Source organism: Nycticebus coucang, chromosome 17 (genome assembly GCF_027406575.1).
Source record: "Nycticebus coucang isolate mNycCou1 chromosome 17, mNycCou1.pri, whole genome shotgun sequence".
In the NCBI taxonomy this organism is placed as follows: Eukaryota; Metazoa; Chordata; class Mammalia; order Primates; family Lorisidae; genus Nycticebus; species Nycticebus coucang.
This window is the reverse complement of record NC_069796.1, coordinates 79,700,004-79,718,209: the sequence shown is the minus strand read 5'-3', so window position 1 is coordinate 79,718,209 and position 18,206 is coordinate 79,700,004. Positions and strand designations below refer to the sequence as shown.

The following is an 18,206-nucleotide window of genomic DNA, read 5'->3' as shown; positions in this document are numbered from 1 at the left end:
GGACTTGTGCAGCCCTGACTGACTTTCCTGGCAAAGAAGCACTTGCCAGGAAGGGTCACTGCCTCCTTCAGATGGTGAGTGTCTGTGCATCCTCAGAAAGGAAACCTGGTGGGCAGGTGGGATTGGTCCAATAGTCTCTTTGCTACTTACTTGCCAGCTGGCCCTGGGCAGTTCCTAGCCTCACTGTTCCTTAGCTTCCTCCCCCCAAGTTGGGAATGGCAATGCCTCCCTTCAAGGGCTGTTATAAAAACTAAATAAGAAGGTAATGAGGCAGGGGAAGGTCAAGGACATTTTGTTTTTGCATGTCCTTGACCAGACCCCATTGGTTTGTGACTGTTTTAAGGCCCCTTATGGAAAGACCTGTAGGAAAGGCACTTCCCAGATCCAAGATGTTGAGATCTGCACCTGCCCTTTGCCTGACGGAGTGGGGAGAGGCCCATTCTCAGAATCATCTGTGGATAAAGAGCCAGTCATGCAGACAGGATGATGGTGATGGGAGAAGCCCAGGCAAGTGTGTTTGGGGCAGTGCGTCCTGTTCCAGTGGCTGGTTTACTCCCCCACACCTCCCCTCTCCACCTGCTGGATGGGGGAGGTGTCCTCCGTATCTATGAATCACAGCCTCTCCAGGAACAGAAGGTACAGACAGAAGCTGCTTCACACCTGTGGGTTTGGTGGGCTGGTTTTCTCAGGCACTGGGAGCCTTGAAATATGTATGGGGCAGAAATCTTCCAAGTAAGCAGAGGCAGGTGTGAATGCCTGACATGAGTGAGGCAAAGTATTTAGAAGAGGGAGAAGCTACGGGCATTATCTAGGTCACTGAGGCTCACAGAGAGATAAGGCCTTCCCCAAGGCCATACAGCAAAACAGTGTCTGAGCCAGAGCTACAACTTAGAAGAAGCTGAGGTCATTTGGTCCAACTTGCCACCCAAGAGTCCCTATTTACACACCTTCAGGAAAAAGGAGCTTACTGACTTATATGGCAGTCTGTTCATTCGGTAACAGCTCTTGTCCCTAGAGAGTTCTTTTTCATATTGAGCTAAAAATCTATTTCCAGTCTTGGCACCTGCCCTCTGGATCAATGCACATTGCTTCCACATATAGGTACTTGACAAAAGCAATCACATGCCCCAGAGTCTTTTGTTCAAACTATAATTTTGCAGTTCCCTGTTCTAATAGAACAGTTTCCAGACCCTCATCCTCTTAGTCCGTGAAGGAACCACCAGACCTTCTCAGGACTCAGATCCAGATTTCCAAAGACTAAACCATGAATTCCCCAGAGGCTGCTTCAATGCAGACATTCGATAAATGTAATAACAATTAGGTATTTTTATCAGTGAAGACAAAATTGACTCAAAAGTAAATGGGGGCATTTTGAAAGGCCTTTTCAATTCATGATTTTCATGTGAGGCAGTTAATCTTAAAGCAAATAAAAGCATCCAAGTGCCAGAAAAAATACCCAGTGAAATGTTTTTTTTTTTGCAGGTAAGTCTGAGTCTACTAAATTACTAGACAATTACACCTAAAATAGACTTCACTAACTGTGAAGTCCTCAGGGACACAGTCTTGGTCTTTCTATCACCCATGATAGTCAGAGCTGGCCAGGGAACTCAGGAGGCAAATGAGTATATGAATGAATAATTTCAGTTGGTTATTATTTTGAATGTGCAAAAGGTCAAGTACATCTCTCTTAGACTCATTCATCTCTTAGACTTCAGAGATGTGCTGGGAAGGCCAGGGTATAGTATAATATCATATGGGTGCCAAATGCTGGAAGGTGTGGTGGCCACTCTGCATAGCCCCAGGTTGCTGAAGAAAGGCAATCAAGATCATAGCTGGTGGTTTTGCATTCTAAACATCCATTTCCTTTTTAGTAATAACCACCCCCCCACCCCCATTTCCTTTAGGGGAGCTTGTTTTCCCCCAGACTCATTCCAGGTGGTTTAGGTGGGGCTGAGGCTCCTAAGCCCCGTCTCTAGTAGCGGGCACACCATGAGGATTTAGCCATCTTCTGCCTATACTGATTGGCTCAGGGAAGGGCATGTGACCCAAGAGATGCCAATGAGACTCAGTTCTGAAACTTTTGCTGGACTTGTTGGGAAGCCTCTTTTTGTGGGTGGTTGCTAAGCTAGTGGGACGTAAGTCTGGAGCTGCAAGGGCCATCTTGTGAAGATAGCTTGCCTGGATACAAAGCCAACACAGAGGAAAAAGGAACCCAGCTGTGGAGGGAAACCCAGATCTGATCTCATCATTCCAGCTGTGGAGGAACTAGTCTTCCCTTGAGCTTCTCATTATACCAACAAATGCTCCGTTTTGCTAGAAGTCTCTTTGAGTTTGGTTTCTTTCACTTGTGACTGAAAGCATGTTGTCCAGTACAAGAATACAATTAGTAAACTTTCTCTTCCATTCTGAGAGATACAGCTGACAGAAAGCCTCTCTGTCCTTTCTTCCCTGTGAATGTGGGCTGGCCTGGATGTTGGTGGATCCTCTCTTCCCACCCTGAGCAGGGTAGAGGGGCCAAAATTCAGGGTGGTATCCTGACAGATTCTTTTCTTTCTTTCATCCCCACATATAATCAGCCACCAAATATAATCCATTCACCTGCCATTAAAATCTTCCCAGCCTAGTTCAAGGCCCATCTGATTTTTACATGGTCTATTGGCTTCTGCTTTGGAAAATCTGCCTCCAGTTTCTACAGCGAGATCTTTCTTAAACACTAGCTGGAGCACAGTCATTTTGTGCCATGGTTCTGTGGCCAAAGCCTGGAATTATTCCCATTGGCAATGGCATTCAAGGCCTTTAGCCATCTGGCCCAACATCACACTCCTGCTTAAACTTTTGTCTATCCCCTTGTATTTGGACAGCCTAAAATTCTCCTTAAAATGCTCCCATCTTGGCATCTGTTCATACTATCTACAGTTGCTTATTTCTCACCAGGCCCAGCTCAAGTTCTACTCTCTGTGACCACCTCTCCCATGTGTCTTCCCTCCACCCTCTGTGGGGCCTGCCCAGCCCTGGGCTCACTGCACCATGCAGTACCCCTGTCACAGCCCTTAAACTGGCTGGTACTGTGAGTCTATCTGCATCCAGCTCTCCCCCACCCCCACCCCGGGCTGAAAGCTCCATGAGTGCAGGGTCAGGCTCTGTTCATCCCGGCTGGAATGTGGAGCTGCCTTGCAAGCCTCTGAATTCCTGCCCAAAGAATTGCCTAGTGCTCCAGCCCAGTTATCAAGGGTTTTTTTTTTTTTTTTTTTCACTTATTCATTTAAAACCACATTCAGGGGAAACCAGAGAGTTATTCACTTGAGCTGCACCTGGTCCAAGGGGAGCAACTATGGTGAATCTACTAGGGTCACCTCTCTAGCCACTGGTAGCTGAGATTCCCAATTCCAGCTTCATTAGGCAGCCTGGGGGAAATCAACAGTTTCCAGAAGTGTGGTGAGAATTTTCAAGCCATCTCCAACCCAACGTCAACAAAACCAGACGTGGAAACAGATGGCAGTGACCAGGACAGCATTCAAACCAGGGAGAGGGAGCCTGGTCTCTTCCCCTCCCCCATCCCAACTCTTGTCTCAGAATTATTAGACCTGAGGAAAACAGTCCCTTTAATGGATAACAGAGGAAGAACAGGGCACAGTTTTCCTGACCCACAGCCTGGGAGCTCCCTAGAGAGAAGAACAATCCGATCTCACACATGGAGACTGCCAGCTAGAGGGTGGTTTGTTTTTTTTTTTTTTTACCAGAAAAGGGGAGAAAGGAGGGGGACGATATGGCGCCCCAAGCTCTGTGCTGGGATCCTTAAACTCATCTTTTTCGTATCCTCTATAGTCACTCAAGAAAACAGATGCTGTTCTAGTTGTTCAGATGAGAAAATGCAGGCGCAGACTGGTGAGATCTTTGGCCAAATTCACAAAGCTGCTAAGTGGAAAGCAGAACTTTAGATCTGGCTGAGTGACCTCCTCACCTCCATCCCAGTCAGGCCAGTGAGGTGGAAAAAGTTTCACAGTCCGTTGGCCAAACCTGCTGGAATCCAGCTGAGTGGATTATGTAAACCATGGAGCCTCTTTGATGCTCAATTTCTTTCTTCCCATGCACAACAGGAATGACAATCTCAACTCTCAGGGTTGTTGTGTGACAAAAAAGAGGGGACTGTATCTAGAGGGTCTGCTGCATAGTAGTACACACTGAAGGTGCCGCTATGATGACTTCTCTCTTTTCTTGCTGGTCTCTTCAACTTCCAGGTCCCTTAGCTAATTCATTGCTAAGCTCTAGGCCTGTTACAACTGCAGAAGCCAGGCCTCAGCCTTCACATCCCACTGATTCTGTGACCTCAGCCAAGTCCATCTGCCTTCCTGGGCCTTAGTTTCTTCCTCTGCAAAATGAGAGAGTTGAGTAAGATCCCTGGTTTCCAATCTGGCTTTCTTCTATCCCTGGGATTAGAAGGAGAAAGGGCATTTTCTGCCAGGAAGGTCAGCCTGACTGATGACATTATTTGTCATATCTGTTGGCTTTGGGTTGCAACGTTATCACTTCATGGTTTACCTCTTGCTGATCAAAGGTCTGACTGGCAGTTAAATGTCATTAATTACTAAAAAAAATGGGGAAAATGAATTAATCATGACTTAAATGCAGCATGTTTGGAAAACAGAATCTTTAAAAAGTCAAACCCGTTGGAGCAAGTAGGGCAAAAAGAAAAAAAACATGGTGTCCTTGAGAGTGAAAGGTTGAGAACTCCTAGGGTGACTGGCCAGGGTGCTTTCTAGTTGTGGACAGAGGACCTGTGTAGCCAGTTTGGGGCCTATGCATACTAGGGATGGGGTGGAGGGAGGCTTGGTCCCTTTAAGGTTCCTCTCCCCTTCACAAGCCCCAGGCCTGTGCGGAGGAGGACATGCATTATTGAAAGCGCATTTCAATACCTATTCACTCTCCTCCTCCTGTGGGTGGCAATCACAGTTTACATAATCTGTCTCTCTGTCCTCCCAGGCAGCTGCTCCCTTCTAGCTGAGTGGTTTGAGGAGAGGGAGTGTGGGGAGAGGGAGAGACATTAACTCTATGCTGCCACTTCAAGTAGTGGCCAGGCTGCCACAGAATGAGGGTATGAAACCAGGCGTTGATATCACACAGGTCTGAGGACAAAGGCCACTAACTTGCTATGTGACCTCAGGTGCACCACTTTGCTCCCTCCCTGCAGATCTGGATCCACCCCCATGGCCTCCAGTAGAGTCTCCAGTCTCTATGTTAATTGTTCTCAAACTTGTGTTTCCAGCCCAGACCTCTCTCCTGAATTCCAGGTCCACCTATCAATAGCTTAATGGATAGCTCTGTTTATATGGGTACAGGCAGTTGAGGCTTAGCACATTCCAAACTGATCTCACAAGTTTTCTCCCAAATCATTCGTCCATTTGTCCTATCTATCCATCCATTGAGCCCTCCATCTGTCCATCCAATCATACATCCATCATTTATACATTCAACCATGCATTCATTTATTCATTCACCTCTCCATCATCTATCCTACCATCCATCCATTCACCCACCCATCTACCTATTCATCCATCTCACTGCTCATCTATTCCTCCATCTAGCTATCATTTGCTAAGAGTCTAGCATTGGTCGACATTAGGGGCACAGCAACAGGCAAGATGGACTGGCTTTGTCTTCCCAATACTGAAAGTCCTATGAGGAAGACAGACAAGTAAATAGAAAATTATAATACATGTGATAAGTATGATGACAAGGAAAGAGTAAGGTGCCACAAGAGCACAGAGTGGAGCACCCAGCACATCCATGAGGGATCAGAGAAGACTTTCTGAAGAGGCAGGGAATTGGAGTTAACAAGGCCTGATCCGCTCTCCTGTGTTCCCCATCTCTATTGCTCAAGGGGGTTAATTTCCCCTCATAACTGTGACCTAGAGAGGACTTAATCCTCTGTGCTCATGGTCCTCACAGAATTGGGAGGGGGAGGGAAGGTCACCATCATATCAGCACCAGCTCCAGACAATAGCATGAGGCCCAGGCCTGGCTACGAGAATGGGCCAGAACTGCACTGGAACCATTATGAATGGGTGCTCTATTTCCAGTGGAGTTTCTCAGCTGGTAAAACACAGGTGGTGGCTGTGGTCACACTCTAAGGAGAGAGGCTGCCTGAGAGTGACGCTGACCAGGAGGAGAGCAGAGATGAGAGGCATAGAAGGGTGGAGTTGTGAAGTAGCCATTGGAAGCCTTGGGTCCAGGCGTGTCTGATGGCAGCAACATCAGACTTTCCCTTTTTGCTTTAAGCCATTTTGTGTTGGTTTCTGTCACTTGCAGTCTAAAGAGCCTTCATTGACAGTAAAGAGTCTCATTAACAGAAGGAAGCATTTCCACATCCTTTGTCTTATTTGATTTTCACCACAGCCCTAGGAAACCATTTCCCAAGGATACAATAAAGGCTTAGTGAGTCGAGTCAGCAAACTCAGACCCAGGTCAGATGTCAAAGTCCATATTTTACTAGGGACACCTTGAAGGTTAAGAAGGAGGGATACCAGAGAATAGGACTTAGATTTTAAGGGAGAGAACGGAAGAAAAAGAAATTGAGTACAAAACTCAGAACAGAAGTACTGTCTTCTGGTCTGTGAAGGAACCAGTAGGGAAGAAACCAGCATGGATGAAAGAAGGAAGAAGCAGAAGATGGTGAAATTTGTAAGGGAGTGAGTTGGAATCACAGAACTGAAAAGTGGAACAAAGATAACTTTCAGTTTCCTTAGTTTCAGCCAAATGAGCTGGGCTTTGAGCAATGGTCCATTGGAGATCACCCCACAGTCAACACACATCGCATTGCATGACCACGTTTCAAGGTCTCACTAAACACATCACCTCCTCCATGAAGCCCCAGGACCCCCCTCCTGGATTCTCTGCAGCCCCAGTGTCTTCTTTATGACACTGACCACTTTAGCCTCCCCATTTCACTTGTTTGGGCGTGTGACTCATCTCTCTTCCGGGGAAGTCCGAGCCTTACTCATCTTTGATTAGACCCAAGCTCCTTACCTCATGCCAGCACCCAGTAGGGGCTCAATAAATCTCTTTAAAAATATATTTATTTGAAAAAGTTCATATCCAGATAAGAAGTAAATTTAGCATGGGAATTAGAGTAACAGGGAGATAGAGGAAAATCGAGATGAGACAGAGAAATCGAGTGAGGAAGAGGGCGAGGGACAGAGGGAAAGCAGAGACCTAGGAAGAAGAGACCAAGGCAGAGTGCCAGGTACAGAGACCTGAGAGGGTCTGAAGTCTTGTCTGGGATCTGGTTAGTTGCCATTGTCCCAGCTGTTTTGTGGGGGAAACATCTGGAAAGGACTCTGCTTGCTCAGAATCTAGTAGAGTAAGGAGGAAGAAACCCTATGGGGTGGGCAGAGAGAAGCTGGTGGACCAGGGAAGTGTTCCTATGGATAGCTAGGGTCAGGAAGGCCAAGTCCTGGGACCCTCCAACTGGGAGTCTGTCAGGGGGACCTTGGAGACTAAACCAGAGAAGCTTATATCCTCCCAGGTAGTAGATCATGAGTTCCCCACTTCAGTCCCTCTAGGACTGAGGTCAACCACGGTCACAGCTTTCCCTATCACTTCCATGGCCTTGAGCATCATTCAAGCTCATCCTATTCATTGTACCATCTGCTCACTTATGGTCTGTCTTGTTCTATGGAGAGGAAACTCCAGGAAGACAGGGTCCTGTGACTTCTTGGTGCCTAGCAGCAGCGCTTGGAAGTGCTCCCCGAATGCTGAGCAGATTGAAAGGAAGGATGGGTGACAGGTGATAAAGCACAGGGTGTGTGTGGTAGGGTGGGGGTGCTGCTTGGAGGTGGTGTTAACAAAGCACTTTACCAAGCAAGGCTCCCAAAATAAAGGTGCCTGGGCCCTGAAAGAGGAAAGGCCTTTCTGGACCTCATTTGTGTGGCTGTCAGCCCAAGTGCAAGGCAGCTTCTGGGAAATGAGGTCCAGGGGGTGGAATGCTGTGCTTAGTCCACCACACCTGCTCTCAAGCAGTAAGGACCTGCTAGTGGCCTGTTGTAGCTGCGTGGGGCACCAGGATGCTGATCCTAGCCCTCAGGCAGGAGGGAGTCAAGGACCAAGCCCCAGGAGGGACAGGGAGCCCACCAGTCCTAGTAGTGTTCAGGGTGGGAGAATGAGTGTGTCAAGTAAACTAAGGGCTGCCTCATGCCAGCCACACTGCTGGGGACCCCTACAATTGTGTCTCACTCACCTCTCTCCACAAGACTCTGGGGAAGGGATTGTTGAAACAGATGAGGAGCCTAAGGCTCAGGGAGGTAAAGTGACCAGTCCTGGGCCACAGGGTGTGTGGTGGCAGAGACAGGATCTAACACATGTGGGGCTGCCTCCTGCCTTCACATCACTGGGCATCCAACATGGTGTCAGGGCTGGGGGCACTGAGCTTCTGCAGGTTGCTCACCTCTGCTGGGCCTTTTGGTATGATGTGGAGATAGGGAAGGGAAGAGAGGGAGGAAGGGGGCAGAAAAGGGGAAGGGGAGCAGGGAGGGAAGGGAGCAAAAGAGGAGAGGAAAGAAAGGGAGAATGCTCTTCTTTGCAAAATAAGAAATTCGATAGACATTCTTGCAGCTGCTTCTTTGCTTTCCTGTTTCCTGACTCCTTCCTGGGACTGCCCAGTCTGGTCTGAGATTGGGAAGAAGCAAACCCAGAGCCTGAGACCCTGCTCTCAGACTCCACTCCTATCCCCAACTGTGAGACCTTGGGTGAGTCATTTCCCTCTCTGGACTGAACTACCTCATCTGTGACGTGCTGACAAGCAATTCTGACCTGCGAGAACAAACAGCGGCCGTGGGGGCTTAAGGAGGTAGATGAAGCAGAGGAAGCCCGGGCATGGTGGACATCTCTAAGAGAGATGTCACCGGTACTAGCCAGAGGGTCCAGGACACCTACTTCCACAATCCCAGTCATCTCACTTGGCCACCCAGGATGACTTTCTAAAATGAACTGTGGACCTTGTCCTCCACACTCCCCTTCTAGGGCCTTCACTAGACAGTTCATGAAAGAGGACATTCCAATGCCCAGTGAGCACCCAAAGAGGGGTTCAACCTCACTAGCCATTGGAGAAGGGCAAATTACCGTTATAACCACTACCTATTCACCAGAATGGCTAAAATGGAAAAGATGGAAGGTGGCATATTTTGGTAAGGGTTTGGAGCTACTGGAACTTCTATGCAATACAGTAGAGAGTATAAATTGCTCCTATAATTTTGGAAAAAATTTGAACAGTATCTGCAGGAACAGAACCAACATCTCCTATGATGCAGGGACTGGACTCCTTGACACAAGCCCCCTGGAAATGTGCATCCATGTTCATCTAAAGACATACACAAGACTCTTCATGGCAGCCTTTCTCCTAAGCGTCTCAAGCTGAAAGCAACCCAGTGGCTATCAACACAAGAAGGGGTAACTACCTTTTGGTATAGTCATACGATGATGTAATGTGATGAGAATAAATTACAACCAAGTGGAACAGCATGAAAGCATCTCTAACACCACGGTGACTGCACCAAAAAAACACCAAATCCAATATTGCATGCTTTCCCTTATAAGAAGTTCAAAAACAAGCTAGTAATCTATGGGGTTAGAAGTCAGGACCTGTGAGGGCAAACAGCAGCTGTGGGGTTTAAGGAGTCTAGATGGGGATTGGGAAGGGGGAGGAAAGGCGGCCTCCTGATGCTGGTCAGTTTCTGTCTTGAGCTAGGGCAGGTCATGCGAATGTATTCACTTTGTGAAAATTCATTGAGCCATAAACATATGATATGAGCACTTTATGGATGTAGGTTATATTACAATAAATTTTTCTGAAAAGACAAAAACAATAAACAACTCATTCTCCCAAGGCTTCATCCTAGCCTGGGACAGGGTCCCAGCTCTGTGGCTGTCCTTCAAGGTCCTCTGCTGACCCACAGTGGGTGGGGTCTTTACACACCAGGCTACTTCCCACCTATATGTCTTTGTCTGTGGTGCCCTCCTGCCTGGCATCCCCTCTCTCCCCATTCTTGTCCGCCTCCTCATCCTTTCCCTCCCAGGGTGGGCCAGCCACCCCTCCTCTGAACCGACAGACCCCACCACACGCTCTCCTTTATCTTAGCAATCCCCATATGGCTTTAATGTTATCATCTACATGCCTGTTCCTCCCCCGCAAGATCAAGGCCTGCAATTGATGTATTTCTCTGTCCCTGTGCTCAGCATGGGGCCTGGCATGGTAGACAAAGAGTAAATGTTTGCAGAATGAATGAAAGACAGCTCCTTCTTATTTTAGGCTCCTATTTGCCCCCCACATTTAATCCCAGGTTGAACTTCCATCATAGTCTTATGGCAGTCTTCCAGAGATTTCTCTTCTCTGGTGTATAAATCTTTCCAGTTCTGATCCTGTATATGATGATTTCTTTGTTTTCTGTCATGAATCAGAAATGAATACACATTTCCCTACCCTGTTCCCCTCACCCTCTTCTTTTCACCACACCCAGTTCTCAGGGACAACTTCTGAGGACTAAGGTAGTGATTAGTCAGCCAGATGTAGGAGTCAGGTGAAGACCTTCCCCTCAAACCCTAGTTCCTAACGGCATCAGTCCTTCTCATCACAAACATCGTGGGAGTCATTCGAACTTGGAGCAGGATGCTTGAGTGGTCAAAGGAGTAGTGAGCTTCTTGTCATCAGATGTATGCAGATGGGAATTGACTCACTGCAGTCAGTGGTGCTATTGGTGAGACGTTAGACTCAGTCCTCCCAACCCCAATGGGGAAAAGACAAAAAAAAAAAAAAAAGGCATCAATTGAGGTTCTACTGTGCCCCGGCCCCTTTAAATGCATAAACTCAAAGACTTTGCACAATGTTCTGGGAGGAAGATGTTGTCTTTGTCCCCATTTTAGAAATCATGAAACTAAAACTCAGAGAAGCGAGAGGTCTTGCTAAGAATTTGACTTACTAGAAAAGAGCCGGAATTTGAATGTGGATATTTCTGGTTCCTTAGCTTATGTTCTTTCTAGAGACATCTAAGATCCTGTGATTCCATCCCAAAGAAACATCTGCCCAGCCTAAAGAAGCTATGGCAAATGTCTTGGAGCCCCCTGGAGTGGGTCCCATTGACTTGCCATCAGCCATGGTCACAGAAGAGTGGAGGTCAGGACCTCTGAGTGCTTTGGCACCTGATCATAGAAGAGAAGCTCTTTGAACAGCTGCATTCACTTCAGGGTCATCATGGGCTTCACATAAGATGTCAGGGGGCTCACTGGCAATTTCTCTCTAAATACTTTGATCACTGACATTTGACCTCTATTTTTCATCAACTTGATTTTAATTTCCAAGTGTTTACTGATTGCATAAATAAGGAAAGGTGGAATGCTCAGGCAAATGAAATTCTCTCCCTGCTCTTTTGCTACTTATCAGGATGTGTTGAGCTAAACATACAAATTAAGAAGTGCTTCCATGCACTAACCATGAGACATCCCATTGCTATCTGTGAACGTCAGGCCCTGGCTGCCTCTGTCCCACCAGTAGCCCAAGTCCACCTCTGGAACCCCCACCCAGTAGGCCCTCTCTGGGAATGGTACTGCCAGCTGCAGGCCAGGGTTCATGTTGCAGAGACATGAAATCTTTGAATTCTCATGTTTCCAGCCACCCTTGTAGTGAGACAGGTCATATGACTAGCTCCGGCCAAAGGGCTAAGAAAAGAATCAATAAATGTTCCCTCTGGGCTGAGGTATTTAACAGAAAGTGTGAGTTCTCCCCTTATTTTCTTCACCTGCTGAATAAGCCAGCCTGGATCCCTGAGTCACCACTTGGAAGGAAGCTGCCTGAAGGGCTGCTGGCCCCACAGCAGACTTCCTGTGTGGGAGAAACAAACCTTTGTTGTATTAAGCCACAGAGATCTCAGGATCAACTTTTTGCCCCAGTGTAACTCACCCTACTTGGACACATGCAGTCCCCACAGCCCCTTCCATCAGTGTCCCTTCCATCAGCTGCTCTGATGTGTTAGGCCCCAGGATGCCCTCCGGGAACTCACAAAGAGTGGCAGACCAAAGCAAATGAACGTCAGACTGCCTCCAAGCAATACAGGGGGTCAGTGCTGTGATAGGGAGAACTGTGGAGTCCATGGCCACCCAGATAAAGGAAGGCAAGGCAGAGGGAGGGGAAAGTCACAGAAGGCTTCCCGGAGGAAGCTGTCTCAGCTGAGTTGCAGTAGATGAAGAAAAGTTAATCCCATGGTCACAAACTGGTGGTACATATTAGTTGGTCAGCACAATATTTTACGTTTTTTTCTGTTTATTGATAATCTTTAAACATAAGGAGTTTCACATATAAATCTGGGCCTCAACTTACAAAAAACATGACGGGTCTATCCATCAACACTGGGGCCTCGCTCCTGTTGTACAGTGGCTACCCTGCAGGCTGGCATGTCTGTTCCAGGTTACTGCAGTTCACTGGTGCACTTGCCCCCTGCCAGCTCTGCAGAGGGTTAGGTTTGCACTCACTGAGTACGTCAATTCTCATCACATTTCCTCAGCACAGTGGCTCCTTTTCAGCCCCGGGTCTAAGGACCAGGTTTGTCTAAGCACCTTAGTTTTCATGTGGCTCCCAGCTCAGTGGAGGATCCAGGAGGCCCTCTATGGGAGGCTGAGGGGGCCCTGCCATATGCTGACCACTGGCCCCAGATAATAGTGACTCTGGTCCATTCAGAGCAGGAGAAAAGAAGCCCCAGGGATTGTCCCAGAGTCAGGCCCAGGGGACCACAGTGCCTGGTACTCCCTTGGCTCCTCAGGCAGACGTGCTGGTTTGGGCCACCCAGAATCCATTACCCCTCCTTTTGGTAACAACCCCTTGATTTTCTTTTTGGGAACCACCCCTTCCTTAGTGCTCAATCTTGGAGGCAGTCCAGTCAAGCCTCCATGCTTCCTGCTGGCCAAGAGGAGGACACGGGACCCCAGCCAGCCACACTGTCTGCCTCCCGGGGCTGTGAATCATGAGCAGAGTGATGCAAGGAGAAAAAAGCAGCCGTGTTGGATGCGGCCCTGAGTGGGACCTCAGCAAAACTAGCCTCAGGGACTGTTCCTAGACCCCTTGTGCTGCTCTGGTTTCCGTCCTTTCCTAGGCCCAATGCCACTTTTCTCTTTGATACTGGGTGCTCTCTGAAAACCTCTCAGTAATGCTCTTTTCTGTTTGAACGTCGTAGTTAGTTTCTGTTGCTTGCTCTCAACACACCCTCACTCACAGACAGCAGCTCTCAAAGACTGACATGAACTCTCTGAGTTCACTCCTGACTCCCCTGAACTCCAAGCCAGGAGCAGATGCCTCCTTTTGAGCCTCAGCTCCTTCCTCCCCTCTGGTAGGGCTTCTGCATCATTCCTTCCGGACTCAACCTTGCCAGGAACCAGGTGCCTGCGCAGCCCTGATGGTACTGCCAGCAGACAATCATCCTGGTCCCTAGATTTCCAGCTGAGTCAGAAGGCTCTGGGTCACCTGCTCAGCAATCTTGTTTCTCCTTAGGAGGGAGCCTCCTTTGCCCTCCTCAGGCCTGTTCCAGAGGCTGTGGCTGGGCCTGCAGACATCCCTGTTTCTGGGCCCAGCATGGGCTCCAGAGCCATTGAACCAGAGTCTTTGCCAGGTTAGCTCTTTCTTCAGTCACAGACCACCTCTCTCTTTTCTCCTGGAGTACATCTCACTTGTACTGTTTTCACTTGATACTTACAAGTAAGATTCACTTTTTAACCTTTGATACATATATTTGAAAGGTACTATGAGATTATTCTCATCAAAGGGAAACTGGTATCATGTTCTATAAATGGAAGGCAATGGTAAGAAATAAATACATGGAAAATAAGACACTGTTGTTCAATTCCAGCTAGACACTGTTGACAGCTGAAGGCTGAGCTTGAAAATCAACATGCACTAGAGAGGTGTTAAAGTAGAGGCTAACATCCAGTTGAGACTTTCTCTTTAATTAACCAGCCAAAAAAAGCAGTAACTCTCTCCCCATGGTATTTAACTGGTGCCTGAATAACTCTTGAAACTTTTTTCATGGGCCACTGATGGTGTGTGCTCACTTTGTGTGCACCTCTGTCTGCTGTGAGAGCCTGTGGGCAACTCCCTGGCTACACTTGGCCACTGCTGCCCACATAACCCATGGCTGCTGCCCTGTGCCCACCACACACTGTATTCCAGGCTGCCGGGGCTTGGACACCCACTCTATCCCCTGGGACGAACTTGGTTCCAAGTTGCCCCAGGGTGTCAACATAAAAGAAAGGATATATAAAAACTCATATTTTGAGCCCTTCCCAAGTGACAGGCACTATGATAGGTGTTTTACATAGATTATTTCAAGTTCCTCCAAATTTCAGTCATTCGTGTGCCCCCCTTATGATTTCTTTCTACCCTATCAGTATTATTCACTTAGTGTTTCTCTTTAAATCAATTCACCTTCGTAAAAAAGGCACACAATTTTATTTTCAAAGGAAATGCTATATTATTTTCATAAATCATAGAGTTTTGTGTGCTGGTTATACATTTCTAACATGCATCAATTGTGAGCTATTAAAATAATAAATGTTCATCCATATGCCACCTAAAGTCATCTTATACAACATCAATCACACTCATGCCGCATCTGGAAAACACTGTAGCATCTTAACTAATGCTCACACGTCCCTGAGAGGCAAGTTTCTAGGTAAGAATGTGGAGGCTCAAAGGGTTACTTGTCAAAGTCCCGTAGGTGGAAAGGGGTAGAGCTGAGCTGTGAATCCAGACTGTCTACCTGCAAATTCCTAAGCTCTTTCAACGCCAGTGCTTTCCAAATGAATTTTTTAACTCAAAATAATCCTTAAGAAATGAAAATATGCATAGAAATCCAATATGTGAAATGGATAAAAGCTGAGCTTTTGTGAATAAAATGGGGGTTGGGGGATCCAGAGGTGCTTCTTTAGGGCCTTTCCTTCTCCAAACTCATCCTATAATGACCCTTAGGGACACTTCTCAGAAACCTGGGACTCTGAGGAGCATTTAAAAATATTTATTTATTTAATTATTTTTTTAATTAAATCATAACTTTGTACATTGATGCATTTATGGGGTTCAGGGTACTGCTTCAATATACAATATGAAATGCTTACATTGAACTAAGTAACACATCCATCACAATTATACTCATTTCTTAATAGTTTTGAAATGTACCATTGCATCATGCACATTAGGTCAGGTCCCCCTGAATGCCCTCCCTCCTCCTATATCCCTCTTCCCCTTCCCTCTCTCTCCTCTTCCCTTCTACTTTCTATAGTTAAGTTTTGCCATTCATATGAGTGTGCAGGTGATTATATATTGATTTCATAGTTGTATTGAGTACATTGGATACTTTTTTCCCCATTCTTGAGATACTTTACTAAGAAGAATATGTTCTAGTTCCTTCCAGGTAAACATAAACGATGTGAAGTCTCCATCTTTTTTATTGCCGCATAGTATTCCATGGCATACATATACCACAATTTGTTAATCCATTCATGGGTCAGTGGGCACTTGGGCTGTTTCCACGTCTTGACTATTATGAACTGGGCTACAATAAACATTGTGGTGCAAATGTCTTTGTTGTAAAATAATTTTTGATCATCGGAGCATTATTTTAAATCCACACGGCACCACCCTGTCTCTTGACTCCATTTAGTACAATTTTCCCTGTGAGCCAAACTCCTGAGGGGCAACTTCTGGGTCTATGCTATTTTTTTTCTGGCTGAGCATCTACACCTTGGACCTTGGCCATCTTGCAATCTTGGAATTTTCCATCTTGCTATCATGAAATCTTCCACTGTTTTTCTAAGTCTTACTCTGACCATTATTCGTTCATCTAACACTGATGTCTAATATGTATACAGCTTTTTAGAGGGTACAAAGGGCACCTGTGAGGAATAGTATGTGTTTCCATCGATGGTTCCAAGACCAATGCAGGAGACAGGCACAGAGGTGGCTAAGTGCAATAAGGGTTTGGACAGCTCCTGCTCCCCTGGAGCACATCGGTCTTCTCACTTCTGTCTCCCTCAGGTGTCTGGTTGTGTCCTATGGTGAGCAGTGCCTGGGGTGAGACCAGCCCGGGGGCCCCAGCAGTGCCAATTGACCTTCACATTGTGAGGACAAAGGTCTTGCCTGATTTCCTACTGTGGTTCCTGGGTCACTATTCCCTTCAGCAAACACTCACTCCAACAGGAGGACAGATTTACAATGGTCCCAGCATCTGTAGTAGGAAGCTCTTCCAGGCTCCTGGCCTCAACCTTTCTTCTGTCCTCAATGCTTAGTCTATGTGACCCTCCATCCCAGAGACCATCCTCCCACTGAAGTGAGTACCCCCCACACAAAAGGGCTTTTCTATACCAAGAAGACAAATATCGATTGCTTTGAAAGTATAGAAAGATCTTGGCAGAGTTTCAATAAATTTTGATGCTACCCAAGGGACATTTAGCCTTGTGGTGCCCCTTGACCAAGCCAAGACTGCCATCTGTTCCCTCAGTCTTGACTATGGCCCTGGTCCTCTCTGAGATGCCTCCATCTTTGGAAGGCCCAATAACATCCCCAGAATATCACCTGTGGAGGCTTCTCTGTGTGATGAGACCTGGTCTTAGCTAAGCCAAGTGCCAGGAAGCTTCTCTTTTGGTGGGTGTGAGAGTTGGGTCCATTAGTAAACTCAAAGCAACTCTAGGCAATTCAAGCCAAGTCAACTCAGGTCAACTTTACTTAGGCAAATCTAACTCAGTTCACCTCAACTTCACTCCCTGCAAACTTACTGCGGGCTTCTCTACTTATTTCGTGTTGCCCTGAGCCAGGCTTTGAGGGAAGCCTGAATGCAACAGTTAGAGGGAAGGCAGAATCCAACAGTGAACATGACACAATGTTGACTCCCAAGGTGTTTTCTCTTTTGAACCTGGATTCCAGACTCAAATTTTTCCTGAGCTGAAGAAATCCCTTACACAAAGGGCTTGAGGAAGAACCCTCTTTCCTGGCCTACAGACAAGCTACCAGAAGCCTAAGACTTTTCAAACCATGTTCTGAGAGTTGTATGACCTTAAGACCTCAGATTGCAGAATCAGTTGGTCTCTCACCCTTTAGGATCTATTTCATATGGGTCCTGAGCCACTCATTCATTCATTTGTTGTTTTATTCACAAACCTGCATCAAGCACTATCTGCCAGCCACCTAAGAGACCTTGTCTCATTTAGTTCTCACCACAATTGGTGTGGACTCAGAACCAGCTAGAATTTAACCTGGCCCTAATCCTAAAGCCCTTGCTCTTTCCATCTCATCCACTGCCTCTTAGAACAATTGAAAAGAATCTATAAGGATAGAGATCACTGAATGCTTAAACAAATACATTCTATTTGGAGGGAGAAGAACGGATGAATAAGGCCAAATCCTACCTGACCAGTTTATTAGAATTCTTTGATATGTGAACTATATAGAGAGGGATAAAGGGGGACTTCTACAAAAAGCCTTTTTCAACTTTCTATTCCAAAGCCTATTAATAAAATTGATTCATTATAGAATTGGGCAGAGGTGGGTAGTGAGTGGGAGGGAGTCTATTTTTGCTTGGATAGGGAACTGGCTCAGAGACAAGGAGGAGAGGGTGGGGATAAATGGGTGCTTTTTCAAATTGAGAACCAGGGTTCCCCAGAATTAGTCCTGGTAGTTTTGGTCTTATATAACATGCATAGAGCACCCAGTGTGTTCATGTCTTACATGAAGCATGGGGACTGGAAAGGCACCAAAACAAACAGGATTCAGCTCCTGTCCTGGAGGAGCCCAAAGATGGAAGTGCTCAGTGACATCTCCAGGTTTGCAGAGGACAGGAAGCTCCTGGGAGGTGGAAATGCCAAGATTAAAGATTAAAGAATTAAAGAAAGTTGCTGGGAGGGTGGAAAGAGTCCCAGATTTGAGCTCTAAGACCAGATCTGTCCCTGATGCTCTGTGACACTGTGCAAGTCCCTTCCCCTCCCTGAGTCTCAGTTTTTTCTTATACGAAATAAAGAATTAGACAAGATGATCAGTAAGCTTTAGTGCTACGGATAGAGGACAATGACTTGAAAAAGGCAGGAGTTACCAGGAAGTCTCCATCTCCTGTGGCCAAAGTGTCCCCTTCTGTCCCTGCCTTGTGATGGGGGACCCCCTCCCTCGTTTGTGAGCAGTGAAGATGATG

At 46.8% G+C, this 18,206-nt stretch overlaps 1 protein-coding gene across 2 annotated transcripts in view; it reads right to left on the bottom strand.

Moving 5' to 3' along the window:
- CPLX2 (complexin 2) overlaps window positions 1–18,206 on the bottom strand; it is a 77,412-nt gene that overhangs the window by 46,093 nt on the left and 13,113 nt on the right. The gene's annotated exons all lie outside the window — the stretch shown is intronic.